At 46.8% G+C, this 20,551-nt stretch overlaps 1 protein-coding gene across 9 annotated transcripts in view; it reads left to right on the top strand.

The window, feature by feature from the left end:
- The window catches only part of RBM44 (RNA binding motif protein 44), a 1,911,902-nt gene that overhangs the window by 524,495 nt on the left and 1,366,856 nt on the right, over positions 1-20,551 (top strand). The window lies entirely within an intron of this gene.

Genomic DNA, 20,551 nt, shown 5'->3' with positions numbered 1-20,551 from the left:
CCAACATAGAACAGGTTCCTAAAGAGTGTGGCCAACAGCTATTGTTCCAGCTTGATGTCCCTGGGCCAAAGATCATTACTTAATGTGTTGCCATCCAACAGAAAGCACTTCGCAGTGGTTGAAGGTAACTTTTCTGTTGCTCATTGCTGCATTTGACAACATATCTGGGGGAGGAGGGGGGCTGGGGGGGTGTGCTAGTATCTTCTCAGTCAGTGTCACTAATATGGAAACTTAAAAGTAATAAAGCTTGAGGTCCAGGACCACCACCCAACCACTCTCAGGTAAACACTGTTAGTTTCGCAAGCGCTATACTCGTCCTATGGGCTCTCCAAATGAGCTGCAGGAGCAGTGTATCAATGTCCCTGAAGATTGTTCGTTGTATAGATATTGAGAGGGCTGTAAATTAATATAACCGCTTAGGGAGGAGGACCATCTTCGTCAGGGCCACTCTGCCTAATACTGATAGTATCTGCCAGAATTTGATGAATTGCTGCAGAGAAGCTACGGTCGCAACAATGTTCCCATCTAGAAGTCATTCTAATATTCGCTAACTCCTAAGTACTTAAATGTTGACCGTTCTAGCTGCAGGGAGTCTCCTAATGCTGCAGTCTTGCTCCCTCCCCAGGGTCCACGATGGAGTACGCATAGGTCTTCTCAAAGTTGACACATAGGCCTCAGATTGCACCAATCTGTTCCAAGGCTCCCACCACCCCCCACCCTCACACATCCTCTGCTGTGCCTCTCATATATAGCATCTCAAAATCATCATATAGCAAAAGGGGCAGGGAGGCGTCATTAATAACAAGCTTTTGACAGTGTGCCTTCTGACAGAGGACATTGGCCAGCGATTCTAGTGCTATCAGCTAAGAGTGGGCCGCCCTGCCTGGTGCCCCAACCCACTGCATAACTGTCAGAAATGACGTCCCCTGTTTTCACTCGGGCAATCCGGTTTGTGTACAGCAGCTTAGTCCATTTGAGCAAGCTACTGTCACATGTGGACAAAACTTACTGTTTCCTTATTTTTTTTCCTAATTTTTTCTCTGTTGTATTTCTTTTCGACACTAGGTGGACCATTACACTATAACTGTTTGTGGTATTAATATAGGTTCCCAGCAGCTTTATACTTTCCTTTTCAAAGGGAAACATACATTTTCCATGTAAGACAAAGAGAAATGTCTACCCCAGGAATTTTGGTTAGTCGACATCCATGGCATAGTAGTGGTAAGTACGGTGTGTACAGGTGTGCATGGGAGGTACAGGAGGCATGGAATGCACACGAGGGCGAGGAGAAAAAGTGGGAATGGACTCTGAAGAAACAGCAAGGACATGCAGAGTGGCCACAGGAGGATCTTGTGATGCGGAGACATTACAGTTAAATTGAAATATACATTTTCCTTCCTCGTAAATATTGATGCACCTGGTATCAATGTTGTGGTGCCATGGGTCATGGGTGTGTGTTGTGCCTACATGTTATGCTTCCAAAAACACAGGCGCCAGTGATCTGTAGGCTGCAGCACCAGAGTATAGCGGCACGAAAGTGGCAGTCTGTGGCTCCATTCTCTTGCCGGGTGTGCACAGGGAAGGTTCTGTGTGTAGAATCACCCAGCACTGCATGGTCAGTTCACATGAGTGGAAAAGCATCCAACTGAGCTTGGGAGAAAGAGCATAAAATGCCTTGCACCAGTGGGGGCACATGAACGCTCTCCATGGAGAGACTGGTAACAGAGAATTGTCACCTCCCATTCCCTTCCCATACTTCCTCAAAAAGAACAATGCCCTTTTCAGTTGTGACACTCCACATGTTTGTCCATTTTCACTTTTCCCATTGGTGTATGCTGAGACGTTAAAATAAACCAACCATGCACTTGTGTGTCTTTGGTGTGGCATTAGTGAGGCTTATGCCTTTTGAAACATTGTTTTGAGCACCTGCTTTGCAAAAACAAAGCAGCAATGTGATGGAAAGTAAATATGCCAGGGCTACACATACTTCACCATGCAGTCCATAACAGTAACCATAACAACCACCCGTTGTGTGTTCCTTGTCCCTCCCTCGTGCCAGACAAAAAAACTGTGACTCAGCCAGCACTGACATCATCCTAGCACTTTTATCAATGATTTTTAACCATGCTGAACAGCCGCTGTGCTACTATACAACATGGCTAAGAGACATTAACATTGTAAACACCAATAGCTCTTGCATTGCAGAGACCTTTTGGCTTTGCCAATGCTTTTTTGCATACTATCTGTATCACCCCCATTCCCACCCCCTGAGTAACTGGCACCATATACATCTACTTAGTATTTGCTTATAACCTGGCACCTGTAAAATGTATAGCTTGAAATATGTGATACAGATAATCTGAAAGACTTCAAAGGAACTTTGTATTAGCTTCCTCATGTTGTAGGCGAGCCATGCACTTCCTGTTTGCAAATGATTTGACACCAATTTGGAGTTGGTGAAAAAAATATTGATCTTCATACATCTCTTAAAGATTCGTTATTTGGAAAGGATGCCCTTAAAATGTCCCTTCCAAATAGTGATTCTTTAATATTTACCCAAACCATTGATAGGGATTGGTGAAATATTCGGTCCCACTGGCATAATTGGTGTCAGTTTGGGAACTCTGTGTTACTGGTGTAACGCAGAGGTTCTGCCAAATTCCGCCAGCCGCCGCATGGTAGGATTTTATTTTCATATGTGGCTCCAGAATGGTAAGTTGGCGAGCAAGACTTGGTGTCCACCAATGCGATTTCCAGTCGCTAGGGGGACATCCAGTAAGATTTTTCTAACGAGGGTGGTCGCAGGCAGTTGCAACCATTTGCAATCCGAAGGCTGCCACTTGAGTAGAAAATCTACTCGAACATCAACTTGAGTAGCTGCACCCTGTGGCGCACTGTGTCGTGCTGTTTGTGCTAGCTATTTATTTGCACTGGGAGTGTGTTCCCTGCACTAAATCACAGCACAACATGCCTATATCTGACCATTGCAGGATCTCCGTGGAATCTTAAAAAATGTTATGCTCAAGTTCTGCCCACCCTACCCATTTAATAATTCGTAAAAACTTTCCGGATTGTTCCGTTCTTTTAGTAATTTACAAAGTGTTTTAGCGATTACAAACCCTCAGATTTCCCGAATTTGAGGGTTTGCAACTATTAAACCATTTTGTAAATTAGGTCCAAAAAGTACTCTGTGATGTAAGTTCCCTAAATGAGTAACAATGGATTACTGTGATGATGGGCGACAGAGTTAGTTGGGTGAAAGTGACCGAAGTCTTTAGATGGTGATGAGGAACAAGGCGGTAGCTTTTTTTCATACAATACTTTGTTTTAAAGTTGTAAATGACAGTTGTTACTGTTACTCTTCCATCATACTTAATTTACTAATCTCAGAAGGATGGAAGACTGAGTTTGTGTTGGAAGGGTTTGAGTTTGTGTCCTGCAGATTACTAGAAATCTAGGAGTATTTAACTCTCAGATGTCAGAAAAGAAGGTGGGTTGACAGAATGGAACTGGCCATTGGGGCAGCTTCCAGAGTGTGACAATGTGAAAAAACAGATAGTGAGAGTGGATTATGACAGAAGAAGACGGGTATGGTTAGTTTGAGCATATGGTTCTTGTCGGAGGGTGAGGTTGGAGAGTATTGGATTGAAAGACTGAAGGCAGAGCGTGTCACTTTGACTGAAATGGACAGGGAAAGTGACACTGGATAGATGTTGGCTGAACTGTAACTAGAATGTTCCTGGGACGGGTCTCAGTAGAAGTAAATTCTAGATGAGAAAAGGAATGAGTTGACATTGTTTTATGGGAGAAGATGGAATCAAATAGCAAAGGGCTGTGAATTCAAGGCATACACCCAATGGGCAACAAGGGGAATGGCAATATGAGGCTAGAAGCAAATGGTGTGATGTGATGGTTGACAGGCGTTGAAAGGAGATATGTGACAGATGGGAGGTGTAGTGTACACTTAACAGGAAAGGACACATGACTCACAATGGGGATTGTTGAGAAAAGGGATAGATAGGAGGAGTGGATACGGGGCAGGTGTAGGACAAGTTGGGTGTCAGGAGAGGGTTCAAGAAGGGATGGCTTTCAGGATGGTACAAAAATGTTTAAAAGGGAAGTGGTGTTGATGCCAAGACAGGATCATAGAATGGTGACTAACCTAAACCTATCCTGAAGTCCTCAACGATAAGGCTAGGTACATTTTAGGTGGCAAGCTGAATTGAATTCCAAGCCAAGTCTGCTTTTTCTGGTTTAATCTTCTGTTTTCTGTGTACACATAAAATAGTGAACTGACAGTATATCATGGTGATCCATTAACTGCTAAGGGAATACCTGCCAATACCTCTAATTGCAGTCTGTGACTGGTCGACCAACAACTGTGCTTGTGTGAAGGATTTCCTACAAGCCAATCAGAAGGGTCTAACCACAGCCATCTCTTAAATTATTTCAGAATTATTGCTTTCAGACAATCCCAGTAGTTACTGTTGGTTGTGCTTTTCTATTTGGATGCTGGGTATCAGTCTAGAGCAACAATGGGCAGGGCATGCCCCCATAGAACAGCTTATGAGTGCTTTACTTCTGTTCAGACAAAGAAGCCACTCTTTTTTGGAGGCAGCCTTTCAAGCAATAACGTGTGGGGAGTTTTACAGCTGGGATCTGCTTGACAGAAAAAATCTAAAAAAGGAACTTCCACAGAATGTCAAACAAGGGTTTTCCATTCTGTTTTATGTGGTTTCATAGAAAATCAATTTCTTGGAATACCATTACTGAGAAACCATTTCATCTGCACTGTATAAAGGAAATAGTAAATGGTTTTACCATTTCATAGGAACCAATTCATAGAATATCTTATTGTTCTAAATTGGCTTTGGCATGCTTGCTTTTTAAGAGGTAAATGCAGCTGTTTCAGATCCTACATTTAGGAACAGTTTTCTCAGAGATGCTTTTTTCAGTGCCTTACTTCAGGTGGCATTATTTTGGATGAATATCTTTTACATTGTCAGACAATTACTTTGGGTACTTTTAATTCGGTAACTCCTCACCCCATCCATTCCTGACCCATCACAACCCCTAAACACCACCCACCCCTGTCCTCTGAAAATCCCTTACCACACCTAAACTACACCATATCTAAATTACACCCATCCCTGAACTCTAAAAGCCTTTCTACCTCTACATTCCACCCATCCCGGAACCCTAAATCCCCTCCTTACTCCTCAGCGCTGTCCATACTTGAAACCTTAAACCCCATTTTCATGCCTAAACCCCACCCATCCGTGGTCACCTAAAACCCTCACCACCCCCAAACTCCACCCATGACCTCTAAAAAAAACTGTAACACTTCTACAATCCCTGAACCCTAAACCCCCTTTCTACGTCATATCTAAATCCTTAAAACACCTCACCACCCTAAACTCTCTTAAATCTTGTAAACTCTTCACCAACCGTAACCTCTATTCATCGCTGAACTTTAAAAACTCTCAGCACTCCTAAACTCCACCTACTCCTGAACCTTAAATCTCCTTTTTATGCCTGAACTCCAACTATTCTTGACCACAAAACCAACCCTCAGGACCCCTAAACATTACTCATCATTGAACCCAAAAAAACATCACTAGTCCTAAACGCCAACAAAGTTGAAGGTAATTTTTAGATTTTTCCTCAAATTTATCTATCATTCCTTTAACATGTTAACTTTATTTTCGGTTTAATTGTATGTCCTTAAAATTGCCTTTCCTTAAAATTGGTTTTCCCAGCTTTTGGTTCCTCTTATCTGGTTTTACTTTGGAGGTTTTCATTTTTCAATTAATTCACACACATCACTCATGATCATCTTAGAGCAGTGGTTTCCATACCTTTTAGAACCACAACCTGCTTTTCAGACCGAGAAATGTTTGTCCCATCTACTTTTTATGGACATGAGGCTGGGTGATTTTTGGATGTAATAAAAGACCACATTTTCCATTAAAAGGACCTCTATATTTGCACAGACATAGTTTTATTTATAAAATTATGTAAATTACAAATCATAAAGTGGAAATCCGGTTTCTGTGAATATTTATCATTGATACATCAAATAAGTGTCTTGATTTGTTTTGATCCTAATAAAATCTGTTTCCAGTACACTTCAGAATTATAAACACGTGCTTAATTTTTGCTTTCCTGACTGCTGGATGCATCTTGTTTGTTTACAGGTATTTACCTTTTATTTTGTATTTGAATAAAAGACAACCTGCATTTTGCCACATGTTGTACTTTAAAACCCCCCCTTAATTTGCTGTGAGAAAGGAAAGTCAACACCTGTCCCCATAATCTATACTACTATTATAAAGAGAGAACTATGAACCTTTGAGGCGGGTAAACTCTGGAACCACAGCGCCAATCCAAACACCCAATACATCATTGGAATTGACAGGGTAAGCAGATGGACATAGGCTATATACCAAAAAAATATATATGTTAGAAGGGCAAAGTAAGTTATCCAGTATTTGGGTGTCTTTCATAGATTCACATGCCTGAATCATTCCCCGTCGTCGAGACGGGAGCCTCCGGTATATAAAAAGTAATGTCCTAAAGACATACATAGAAAAGAATAGACCCAAAGGTCTCACCTTAGTAGCCTATCCACGTCCTTTTGTAGGAAGGACCAAACAGAGCAGGCCCCAAGGGTCCCACCTTGGTGGCCTATCTGTGTCCTTTTGTAAAAAGGACCAAATAAAGTACAACAGCCAATCAGCTACCACCTCCTTCTAGAACCTTCCTGCCAGGAGCCCAAGTCTCTCAGATTTTCTACCGCACGTTGTGCTAGGGAGTCTCCACCTGAGTTCTCCTCAGGAATTTCTCTTTTTCTTCAAAAACAACTTTAATTATTCTCTAAAGTTATGTCTGATAGTCAGAAGAAAGGTCTTTTCCGGGCTTGTTCCTCCTGCAGCAAGAAAAGACTTCACATTGATGATAAACATGATAAATGTTTATATTGCCTCTACCCTCACCACCAGGCAAAGGACTGCAAAATATGTCGGACCTTCTCCAACAAGACCCTCAAGGACCGAGAAGGTCGACTTCTGTTGTGGCTCAACAGGCTCAAGACCAAGACTGATGACTTGGTATCCGAAGGTGAGAGTGTGTCTGGAGTGTCGCAATTTTCCTTGAAGAGGCCAAGGGTTTCTTCCCCTAGCCCCACAGACACCCCTCCTATGAAGACTTCTAAAAAGTCCTCAGAGGGCAAGCCATCTGTGTCTGGCAAGGACCTGCCTGTCCCCGGGAAGCAGCCACTGGTCCCGGCGACGACGACGGCGTCGATGGTGCATTCAGCACAGAAAACCGTCTCGACGACGGTGACGACGACGGCCTCATCGGCTTCCTCCTCGTCGACGAGGACTACGCCTTCATCGTCGGCGAGTAGACCTACGCCGTCGACCATCCCGGTCACTCCATCGACGGCGAAGATCTCGTCGTCGTCGACGACGAGACCCTCGTCGAAGGCGTCGACGACGACGACACCGTCGACGAGAACAGCGCCGTCGACGAAGTCTACCTCGTCGACGAGGATCATCCCGTCGACGACTAGTACACCGTCGACAGTGGGGACTTTACCGTCGACGAAAATGACGTCGAAGAAGACATCGTCGTCGCAACCACCGTCGACGACTAAATTACCGTCGACGACCATATCTACCACGGCACCGTCGCTTTCGACGTCGACAGGACCCTGGAAGGAGTCTGCGCTCCTCTCCCACGCCATGGATGCCTTTCCACCACAAGTGAGCCATGTCACTGTGAAAATTACTAAACGGCCTATTACGCCGCAACGGATCTCGCCCGGTAGGATACAACTTCCTCCGGCCTGTCTACTACAAGGTCAGGAGTCGGACGAGGACTCCTTTACGCAGGCTACTAGTCCATCGGACCTAGTCCTGAAATGTCAAACCACAGACTAGGAGCCTGAAGAGGAGGAAGTCCTTCCACAACAACAGGACCAGCCTCCGCCCCAGACACAGGTTACTCCTATGGTGTGTCTCCCCGCATCCATTGTCTCGGACCTACAATTCCTCATACAGGATTATAAGGAAAGGTTCCCGGAGAAACATTCTGCGTCAGCACCTCCAGCTGCACAGACGCCAGCTCCTTCATCTCGCCACAGACCAACTCCCCTGGTCATTGAGAAGACACGGGTTCCGATTCAGGACGCTCCCTCCTCTGACGATGAGGTGAGGGAACAGGAGGAAGGTGAAGTCGATGACGACCAGTCGGACCCGGATGCAAATCAAGATTATGTGGCACATTCTCCAGCCTCTCCGGATCCGCAGACCTCGGAGTCTCCACCTGCAGACATCATTGAGCGGGCGGCCAAGAGGTTCCATATGTCCATGGAAACTCAGGAAACGGAATGCTTCCTTTATGACTTCAAGGAGCCCACTAGGAAGACTTCCAGATCAATCCCCATAATTGAATACATTTGGAAGCAGGGCAAACAAATCATGCAAGCGCCTCCCTCTATACAGGTGGTGGTGCCCAGGCTTGATAAGAAATACAAGGCCACCTCCACGGCACCGGCATGCCTGACAGGTCACCCCAAACCAGATTCCGTGGTGACTCAAGCAGCGCAGAAGAACTCTCGAAATCCATCCTCGCCTCTATCGACGCCACCTGATAAGGAGGGCAGGAAACTGGATGCCGTTGGCAAACGCTTTACTACCACTTCAGCCATGACGGTCAAAGTGGCTAATTCGATAGCCCTCCTGGGCCGTTACAATCGCCAACTCTGGGCGGACATTGCACCATATCTTTCAGATCTGCCGGAGGATGTCAGAGAGGAGGCACATTCACTTCTATTGGAAGGACAGTCCTCTGCCTCAGAGCTCATTGATTGTGCCCTTGATGCCGCCATGACTGGTTTCCGGCAACTGGCAGGAGCTGCAGTCCTGAGGCGACAGGGCTGGCTCAAGGCCACCACTTTCCGCCAGGAGGTGCAAACCAGGATATTAGATATGCCTTACGATGGCCAGCATCTGTTTGGGGAACAGATTGACGCAGCCCTTACAACCATAAAAAAGGACACGGATACTGCCAAGGCTCTGGGTACTTTACAATTCCGGACCCAGTCCTTTCGTGGCAACCGGGGAAGAGGTCAGCCTGCATACAAAGGTTCCTATCAGAATAGGTCTTCGTACACATATTCGCAGTCCAAGCCGCAGTTTCAGCAGCGACAACCTCAACAAGGCCGACAGTCTTCCTACGGCAAGTCCAATTACTGAGGAAGAGGCCAAAAACGACCTGCTGGCAACAGACAATGACTTGTCTCCCCCGCTAGCCCCTCCACCACTACATTCTTTAAAACTTGGAGGGAAACTGAAATACTTCCATCGCAATTGGCAAACTATAACAACGGATCGGTGGGTACTCCAACTCATTCGCTTTGGACATTCCCTAGAATTTACCTCTATCCCCCCAACTACACCACCGTGCCAGCGATCACACAGGCACCTACGATTGCTTCTTCAGGAAATAGCTTCCATGCTGCAGAAGGGAGCGATAGAGAGAGTTCCACGGGCCCACAAGAATCAGGGTTTCTACTCTCACTTCTTCCTAATCCACCAAAAAGGAAAGAAATGGCGCCCAATCCTGGATCTCAGGGCACTCAACGTGTTCCTAAAGAAACAATCGTTTCGTATGGTGACTCTGCAAGAAATCCTTGGTCTGCTGGAAAAAGGGGACTACATGACGTCCTTAGACCTCCAGGACGCCTACTATCATATCCCTATTCTCAAAGGGCACAGGAAGTCCCTCAGGTTTGCGGTGGCAGGACAGCACTACCAATTTCGGGTCCTTCCATTTGGCCTCAAATCGGCCCCGAGGATCTTTACCAAATGCCTATCACCAGTAGCAGCATTTCTTCGTCAACAAGGCCACCAGGTGTTTCCATACCTGGACGACTGGCTGGTGAAGGCACCGACGGCAGCCGCCGCAGCCTTGTCCTCCAGCGCCTGTCAGGATATTTTCCACCGCCTAGGACTGACCCTCAACACTGCCAAGTCAACTCTGGAACCCACCAAGGTCATCACATTCCTTGGAGCGACTCTGGACACGGACCGTGTCAAGGCTTTCCCCTCTCAGGAGAGAAAAATCAAGCTCATCTCCTTGGCCAAGGCAGTGGCTTCGCGGAAAACTCTTCCGGTCCGCACGTTCAAGTCTCTCCTAGGCATGATGTCCTCATGCATACTGCTCATTCCACACTGCCGCCTAAAAATGCGTCCACTCCAGGAGGCACTGACAAAGCAATGGACTCAAGCCACAGGTTCTTTCGAGGACCGCATACGAGTCACTCGACCCATTATCAATCATTTGCAATGGTGGACATCTCTCCACCATCTCTCAAAGGGTCTGCCGCTCCTGCTCCCAGCAGAGCCACACGTCATAACTACGGATGCGTCCCTGGAAGGCTGGGGAGCTGTCCTCCAGGACCTCCAGATCAACGGCAAATGGACAACACAGGAAACCAGGCTCCATATCAATCTGTTGGAGTTACGGGCGGTTTTCCTGGCTCTACAGGCGTTTCTTCCACGCATTCGTCACTCCCCAGTGCTCGTCAGGACGGACAACACCACGACGATGCACTACCTGAACAAACAGGGGGGGACGCGTTCCATCTCGTTATCTCGAGAATCGCAAAGAATCTGGAACTGGCTTCTGACACATGGCATAGTGTTAAAAGCGGAGTACGTCCCGGGCAAGGACAATGTCTTGGCGGACGCACTGAGCAGGGAGAAGTCTCCTTCCCACGAATGGGAACTGGACAGGGAGGTGCTGGACCATATCTTCCAGGAGTGGGGCACCCCGAACATAGACCTCTTTGCCACCAGAGAGAACGCCAAATGCCCAAGCTTCGCAAGCAGGCATCACCACTCAGGAACCCTCGGGAATGCATTTTCCATCGCATGGCGCAACGTCTTTGCGTACGCCTTTCCGCCATTCCCACTGATACCCAGGGTTCTCAGGAAGATGAAATCGGAACCCTGCACTCTGATCCTCATTGCTCCGTCCTGGCCGAGGCAGCACTGGTTCACGGAGCTTCATCGCCTCTCTGCCCGGCCCCCTCTTCGCCTGCAGCAGTTTCCGGCCCTGATCACGATGTCTCAAGGGCAGGTTCCCCACCCGAACCTGAGCTCTCTGAAGTTATCAGCCTGGCTCCTGAATACCGCGAATTCAGCCATCTGAACATCCCGCAGGATTGCAGAGATGTCCTTGCGAACGCTAGAGCGGTCAGCACTAACAAAACCTACTCACTAAAATGGAAGCGATTCTGTTCCTGGTGTGTGGATCAAGGCTTGCACCCCTTCCATGCCACTCCACAGCAGCTGCTACCATACCTGTTACACCTTGCGCAGTCAGGCCATGCGCATACATCCATCAAAGTGCATCTAGCGGCGATTTCAAGGTTCACAAGAAAGGCTACAAGCCCATCTTTGTGGGCGGACAGGCTCATCAAACAATTCCTAAAAGGTCTATTCAGGTCCTTTCCACGACCACGGCCTATTCCTCCATCGTGGCACCTCAATGTGGTTCTTCATCAACTAATGAAGCATCCCTTCGAACCCATCCATAAGGCTGAGATCAAGTTCCTCTCTTGGAAAACGGCCCTCCTCCTGGCACTAACCTCTGCCAGGAGGGTCAGTGAATTGCAGGCTCTATCCATCCAGGATCCTTTTCTTCAATTCAGAGAGGACAGAGTCATTCTGAGGACTAACCCTCGCTTCATTCCAAAAGTCCCTTCGGACTTCCATCTTAATGAACCAGTGGTGCTTAGATCGTTCTTTCCGAATCCTACCACGGCAGCTGAAAGAACTCTACATTCTCTAGATCTAAAGAGATGTCTTAAATTCTACATCGATAAGACACGACACTTTCGAAAGTCATCCCAGCTCTTCATTGCCTTTAGTAGACCAAGACTGGGCATGCCCCTGACAAAGCAGAGCATCTCAAGATGGATCTCTTCTGCGATCACCTTTTGTCACGACAAGGCCGGACGGCCTTTAGACTCACGAGTCAAAGCTCATTCGACTAGAGCCATGTCCACGTCTGCGGCGCTGTTCGCTGGAGTGCCGATATTGGACATCTGGAGAGCGGCGACATGGAAGTCCCCGCACACCTTCACCAGGCACTACTGCCTGGATACTGAGCTGATGAAGGATGCAGCAGTGGGCCGAGCAGTGCTTCGCCATCTATTCCAGTGAGGTGAGCCCTACTACATCCCTCCATCCTTTACGGGTATGCACATTCTCTTACTGTATTTATATGCCATTGCATTTTGTGATTTGTAGTCATGTGATGTGTTTTATCCACATGTTCATACCTGATCTTCATACAGAATGTGCATAATGTATTGCTCGCTACTCTGATTCAGGCATGTGAATCTATGAAAGACACCCAAATACTGGATAAGCACATGCACCCTCCCGCCTCCCCTGGCAGGGCTCACCTTTCTCTCTAATGAGTTTACGCCTAACTAGCTTGGTGCGTACGAAAATCTGAGAGACTTGGGCTCCTGGCAGGAAGGTTCTAGAAGGAGGTGGTAGCTGATTGGCTGTTGTACTTTATTTGGTCCTTTTTACAAAAGGACACAGATAGGCCACCAAGGTGTGGGACCCTTGGGGCCTGCTCTGTTTGGTCCTTCCTACAAAAGGACGTGGATAGGCTACTAAGGTGAGACCTTTGGGCCTATTCTTTTCTATGTATGTCTTTAGGACATTACTTTTTATATACCGGAGGCTCCCGTCTCGACGACGGGGAATGATTCAGGCATGTGAATCTATGAAAGACACTAATACTGGATAACTGCAGTTACAGGTAAGTAACGCATTTCTTCTTTGCCAAAGTAGTCCCTTGGAAGTAGCGCCATGTCTGAGGTGGGCGTGTGCGCTAACGACTTGCGTGCTGACATCACGGGTCAGACATTTTAGTAAAGTAAACCAGGAGCGCGAGGAGGTCAGGAGCTCCAGGAAGAGCGGCCAGGAGCGCGGAACCGACACCCTGTGAGGTCCGAAATACCCTGGGGTAGGAGTGTCCAGGAGCACGGGGAGGAGCGGCCAGGAGCGCAAGACTGAGGAGCGGCGGCGCCTGCTGTGGGCTGAGGTAGGTGAGTGTCACCCGGGCTGTAGAGGTGGTTGGGGGCCTGGGATGCATGCCAGGGGTAGGAGCGGCCAGGAGCGCGAGGCTGGGGAACGGCGGCGCCCGCCGTAGGCTGAGGTAGGTGAGTGTCACCCGGGCTGCAGAGGTTGTTGGGGGCCTGGGATTCGGCCTGCGGCATGCTGCCGGAGGTCTCTGCACGGGGACCAGGTGCGGCTGCTTGGGGGCCCTGAAGGTGGTGGTTGCGCTCCGGAGGACTCCGCTGTGAGACTCATTGCCCCCGGACAACTTCGGGACGGGCTGCTAGTAAAATAATAAAGCAGTTTTGCATTGACCTCTGTCTCTGCATTGTCGGAAGATGTGACCGCTAAACACAGAATTTAAAGGCATCTTTATTGTTATCACTTTTGCGACCTACCAAAAGTCAGCTCACAACTCAATTTTGTGAACTCTGTCTTGGAGTAATACATCCCCATCTTGAAATCCATCATGCAGTAATAGTCAGACCCCATTTAGGGTAATGCATCTCCATCATGGAGTAATCATCGACTAATTCAGACCCATTGTAAAGTTATTTTAGTAAAATCTTTGAGTAATACAGCCTCTTCCTCACAGGATCATTCTGTAATAATACTACCCCCTCCTGAAATACTCAAGATCATCCTAGAGTAATCCGGCCTAATCCTGAAATCATCACAAGATCATCCTGCAGTAGTGCAAGATCATCACATTTTCCACTGAAGTAACCAGGAACCCATCTTGGAGTAATCCACCCTAATCCTGAAATCCTCATGAGATAATCCTACAGTAGTAAATAATCATTAAATGTTTTCCACTGAAGTAATGGGGAACTAATTCAGGAGTACTTTCTCTGATGACTCGAGTCAGCACGTTTAAACATTTTGCCCTGTACACATACTTTAGGATGACTTCCCCAGATAATTACAGGAATAGCTCACTTCAGAATGACTCCAGGATGATCTTCCTTTTTAGACCTGGGTAGGGATCCAGTGACAATTAGGGGAGACCGAAGGGCTCCAATATGTGGGGTCTAGGCCCCTGGAACACAACAATCAGCCAGTATTCATTGGGTCATCCTGGGACTGTCCCTTATGAAGCCTGTGCGACCTAATGAGGTGTGTTATGGTAAGAATGAAATGTTCTTACCAGATGGTACTGACCTTGCAAGGAGTTTTGAATGAGTATTTCTCTTGCTAGTAGATGCCTAATTAAGTCAGCATGAACCAGCACACTTTAGTACCGACCCCTAGGGGCATGCAATGTTGTAATTGGGTGTATGGCCTCAAACAAGGTGTCTGCAGAGCCATTGCACAAAATTAGGGAAAAACAGACCGGCTGGGGCCTCTACCTCCAGGTTGCTAATGAAGCATGTGCTAACACAAAGTAATACATCACAGTAAATGCCCAGAAAAACCCAAAGAAGGGTTAAGTACTTATCTAAGGCTGCTGAGCAGTGAAGAAAAGAGGCAGCATGGAACTTGAGGATGGACTTTTTTGGGACTGCCTTTATGATTGGTTGCAGTGTTTGATTGTAACCAAAGCTTATGTAATAGCCGCTATTCAAAACTCATAATCATCAAAGTAAAATATTATAACCATAATCCTTTGCGCCGGTCCTGACAAAGAATTTCCTGTGTCCTGCACCACAATACTGTAGCTGTCACTGTGGAAACTGAGTGAAAATTGTTTTCTTTTTTGGAATGGTGTTGAGGTTTGTTGGGCATTCAGACTAAGAAACTGTACAGATTGCTTGTGAGCCACACGATCCTGTATTCCGGTTGGTTTCAAATTTTAAGAAGTGTCCTAGATTGCTATGTTTTCCTTGGTTCCGGCTGACTTGAATCCCAAATACTGCTGCCATTCCGAATGTTAAGTCAACTTTGGCCACACATGGGTGGAGTTGAACTTTTCCTCTCATGTAGAAACAGCGTACATCGGTACTTTTTTTGTCAGAAGCTGTTTGGGAAAGGCTGAAAGGTAGACCATTTCTTTTTGTCAGGCTGTTGAGACTCAGAATAGAGATCTGGGTTGGATGTAAACATCTCAGTTGCCCAATTCTTTGTCTATCATTTACTTGTCTTGACTTTGATACAAGTTAAATAAGATAATTATTTGCCCACACATCATCGGGTCCTCCCATCTATCATTGGGAAACTTTCTTAAGTTACATTACTTCAAGTTTGTCTAGTCTAGTGCACTACAGTCACTCGTTTCAGGTGATTACAGGTGGACCTACATGTTTGGTTGGAGGGATGTGTAGTGTCGCGCTGGGCAGGTTACACGTGACAATACAGCTTGCGGTACAACTTTGTTTTATTTTGAATTGGTGAGGACAACAAAAACACAAATTAATATATATGTACTTCATTGTTTGATTACAAAAAATCATTCCAATAGTGGACGTGCATCAATAAATAAAAAGAAAAGGAACATGTATTGAACAATTGCTAAATTATTTACACATAGGGTAACAAACCAGCATTAACTAAGCTCCTGTGTCTCTGCTTGCATTGTTTCCAAATAGTAAATAGTAAATGGGTATGAAATTAAACAATTGGTTAAAAACCTGGTCATCTGAATCTGTTCATGCTATTAAAATGTAAACTTTGTTTAGACGATTGACCCCTTTTGCTTTTACTCTCCCCGCCCTAAAAAAAATAACACCAAAAAAACGGTTAAGACAGTCAAGAGCCATAATGGTCCATTCTAGTTTTGACATCGGCTAGGGCCACAAAGCAAGACATTAGTCATTATTGAAAAGCTAACAACTAAACAGTATAATTCTATTTGTAAGTAGATAAAACCCCTACATATAATTGAATGTTCCAGGGTCACACATGATATAAGACCATAAATAACCAATGTGCAAAAATGCCAAATTCTACCACTGTCGAATAGTGCAATAAAGAAAATCAAGCAACATCAGACTTGGGTCCCCCCGTTATGGATTAACAGTTGTTAGCTTGCAGGCTGTCGCAGATTTTACGATTTTTACTGCTCTTGTGACAAACTTAGTGAACCGGATATTAAGTAGTGGATTGTTCGGGTTCATGAATGCAAGGATAGCTTGTTGACAAGTGCGGATGATGAGTTTATTCCAGTCGCCCTTTAGGAAAATCTTTCGATTGTTAAGGAGTGCAGGGCAAAGACGTACCACGTGCTCAATTGTTTCCTTGCTGCTCCCACACCCCCTACACGTTGTGTTGGTGTTTGTGCAGCGCCAGCCTGGCAAGTGATACAAGAATGGACATTCACCCAATCTTTTTTTCCACATCACTGATTAGGTACACGACATATGAGACGCCACTGTACCTGGCTTAAACCCTAATATATTTGACCAGGCATGGTTGTGTTGTACCAATTGGGCTCTGTCCGAGTGAAAAGACCAGAGAATGACGTTTCTTTTAATGTAGATTTTGAGTGCCTACTGCAATGTATCGGAGATCCAGAATTCTCCAGTATTGAATCTTTCATAGATTCACATGCTGTATCTTCCCCGTCGTTATGGTGGGAGTCTCATAGTAAATGAAATACTATAGCAGCAAAAGATAAAAACTGCATGTAAAACCAATAGAAGTATAGAGTTTGATAGCCTATCATCATAATTATGTGGTCCAAGTGCCAGCCAATCAGCTGCCAGCCCGGAGATCACACTCCTCAGCGGAGCCACCATACCTCAGATTTCAAACCTTCGTCATGTGAGAAGGAGCCTCCCTGAGCCTTGCTCAGTTTGTTCCCTGGTGAACTTTTGAACTGTCTTGCTACAGTCTTTTCAACTGGATTTGAGGTATTCCTTATCCTCTCTTGTCTTAATGTCTGAGGGCTCTAAAAAGAGGCTTTTCCAAGCTTGCAGCTTTTGTGGGAAGGCCAGATTATATTCTGAAGACCCCCACAAAGATTGTTTATATTGTCTTCATCCCAATTATGTTCCTAAGGAGTGCCAACATTGTCGAACCTTCTCTGCTAAAACTCTTAATGACAGAGAGGCTTGTATACTGTTGTGGCTTCAGAAAAAGGCCACCTCAGAGACTGATTCAGAGGGTGATTCTAAAGCACACTCCTCTAAAAAAAAAAAAAAAACGGAAGACAATCTTCTGAGGAGAAAGCATATTTGAAAAAGCATGAGACTAGGGACAAGGAGTCATCTTACTCTTCTTTGCCTCATACACCTCTAAAGAAGCCCTCAGAGACGAGAGCTGTGTTGTCGGCCCCATCGGCGAAGACTGGAGTGTCCCCGGCGCTTACGGCTATGAAGACCTCGACGACGACCATCACGAAGACGACAGCATCGTCTACGACGAGTATGCAGACAACCTCGTCTACGACCGTCCTGGTTTCTCCATCGACAGGAGTTCCGTCAACTACTTTCAAATCTCCGATGACAAGATCGCTGACAACGATCTTGATAAAGAGGTTTCCGCCGTTTACAGGCTCCTCAACGGACAAGAAGAACACAGAATTTACCTCATGGACTAAAATCTCACTGCTTCCTCCCTCAAATCTACTGGATATGCAAGAGTCGGAAGATGACGGACCATATGGAGTGGCCTACAGCCCCGCACAGTTGCAAATTAAAAGCCAGGATACAGACGAGGACGAATACCAGGAAGAGCGGTTAAGGCCCGCTTGGTACCCTGCTCCAAGAGATGAGTCTTTCCAACAATTGTACGATTGAGGAGGAAGAAGACACAAATCCTAATGTGAGGAAGGAGTCGATGTCTATGCCTCTTTCGCTAGTGTCTAATTTACGACACATGATTAATGTTATGTTACGTTATGTTAATTGATTTTAGAATCAATCGTTTTTATTGAGTGGTAAGACAACTCAGAACACAGCTCGGCTGCCTACATCCACTGGCTGGCAGAGCATATTCTAGAAGTAGCAGACACAGCGTTCGGGCTTACACCCTGGAGGGCGACCCCGCGATGAGAGCTTCCGGCTGCGATAAGCAGCCAGTATATGCATAGCTACCGCTTTTAAAACAGACCGAAACAAAAAAAAAACAACCACTCCCCCGACCCCGGAACCTCCCACCTGCCACCCCACCCACCTCCGCATCAGTCTCATATTCGTCCTCATACTCTCTACGGCCCCTAGGCCCCCCCCCACCGCCGCTCAGACAATCTTAGCAGTTCCCCAAGGCTCCAAAGGGATAAGTTGAAGAATCTATAGGCACTTCGGACAAGTGACCTCCCTCAGGTCCCTAGACCGGAGATGCAGGAATAGACCCCATAGGTCCGCGTATTCAGCACCCTTCCCATCCATGCTCAACGAAAGGCTTTCCATAGCTAAAAGGTGCCAAAGTCTTCGAATCCAGTCCCTCGGATCAAGTGAGTCTGGGGAACCCCTTTGCGCCAAAATGACTAGTCGCGCTGCCAGTAAAGCTAATGCAATCTGCCTACCCCTCAGCGAGCGCAAATGAAACAATTTGGTGTGGGGAGCCCCAGTAGCGCATTCTGAGGTGCTCTGGGGAATGTGATCTGGAAGGCATCGTCCAAGTCATCAAGAATTGCCTTCCAATACCTCACTAACTTCGGACAATGCCACAGCAGGTGTCAGGGTACCTGGAGAACCACACCCCCTCCAACAAAGGCCCGAGTTCGCCGCATCCCAAGCTTTGATATGGGCTGGTGTATAATACCAATAAGCGACCACCTTATAGGCGGACTCGGTACCCGATACGTTAGCAATGGTGTGATGCTCACAGTAGAAAACGTGTTCCCACACCTTACGTGTCTGAGGGCGCCCCAGCTCTGTCTCCCATCGAACCTGCGCCTTCGTACATTGTGATTTGGGGTGGGCAATAATCCTAGCATATAAGTCAGATATAAGTTTACGGTCATCCTTCATGCAGACTGCCCATTTTTCAAAGGGCGGGACATATAAGCGAAATTAGAAGGTTGGGTCAACCAATGCACCACCTGCGAGTTAGTAAAAGCATCGGACTCTGGTAGAGAAAATAGTCTTGACAGAGCTGGGGTAATGGGATCAGACCGTCAAGGTCAAAGAGGGAGCCCACCCTCTAATAGCCCTCTTCCCTCCATCGGTGGAAAATCGGAGACGCACAACCCGGGGGGAAATCTGGATTATCAACAATGGGTGTAATAAGGAAAGGGAAAGTAGTCCAACCCCTGCGCTGCGCCAATTGGTCCCAAGCTTTCAGAGTCGGTGATGTCACCGGGGAAGAGTAAAGACCCGATGCTCTGTGCTTGCGAGGTAGCTACAACTCGCGCCAAATATTACACCCCGCCACCGTCTGATCCATTAAGTTCCAATGCTTGCTGGACCAGGGCCTGTTCCACTCAATGCTATAACGCAAACATGCCGCTGGAAAATACGCCTTCAGTAAGGGGAAACCCATCCCACTGACAGACTTGGGGGCTGTAACAAGGGAAAAAGCCAGTCTGTCTTTTATTGCTCCCCAAAAATGTATTAAGGAGTCCCTGTAGCTTCTGGAGAGTACCCGGCGGGGGATTTAATGGGAGCATCTGAAAGAGGGACTGGATACGGGGGAGCACCGTCATTTTGACTGCCGCCAGCCTCCCGTACCAAGCCAAATTAAGACTGGACCAAACCGACAATAATTTAGTTGTCTGGTCCACCAACAGCTTGTAGTTGAGAGAGGCCGAATTAGCTATAGAGGTTAGGCGGATTCCCAAGTACTGAATATTAGAATGTAGCCACTGGAAGGCAAAGTCCTGCTACAAATACTGCACCTCCGCATCAGGAATGGATATATTGAGTATTTGCGATTTGGAAAAATTAACTTTAAACCCCCCAACCTTGCCAAATTCGAGAAGTTCCCCTGACAAATGCCGCAAGGCGGAATGAGCTTGAGTGAGCAAGAGGATCACATCATCGGCATATAATCTAATTTTGTGCGTATCAGCGCCAAACCGAATCTCCGATGTACCTCCATTTGACCGAATCCGCTGGGCAAAAGGCTCCATATAGAGCGCAAAAAGCAGCGGGATAAGGGACACCCCTGCCGTGTCCTTCTGGTGATGGGAAAGAGGGCGGACCTGCACCCGTTCACTGGCACCGCCGCCTTAGGTGCCGCATAAAGGTAGCGTACCCATCGCACAAAGCTGTTGCCCAGACCGAAGGCCTTTAATACCGCAAACCGATATTACCAATCCACACGATTGAAGCCCTTCTCCGCATCGATTGGTAGAAAAAAAGGCCTGTGCGCGAGAACAGTGAACCAGATCTTTGAGGTGAAGAAGCCGCTTGGTATTATCCCCCCTCCTCCCCCCCTCCCCCCGTCGTGTTGGAATAAAGCCTGCCGGGTCGGGGTCTATGATTCCATCCATCAGCGGGCTAAGTCTGGCTGCCAGGATACTGACAAAGCTTGGCGTCAATGTTAAGGAGCGAGATCGGTCGGTATGATCCACACTCCTT

This window comes from Lissotriton helveticus, chromosome 3_1 (genome assembly GCF_964261635.1).
Source record: "Lissotriton helveticus chromosome 3_1, aLisHel1.1, whole genome shotgun sequence".
In the NCBI taxonomy this organism is placed as follows: domain Eukaryota; kingdom Metazoa; phylum Chordata; class Amphibia; order Caudata; family Salamandridae; genus Lissotriton; species Lissotriton helveticus.
The sequence above is the reverse complement of the archived record's forward strand: the minus strand, read 5'-3'. Positions and strand labels throughout refer to the sequence as shown.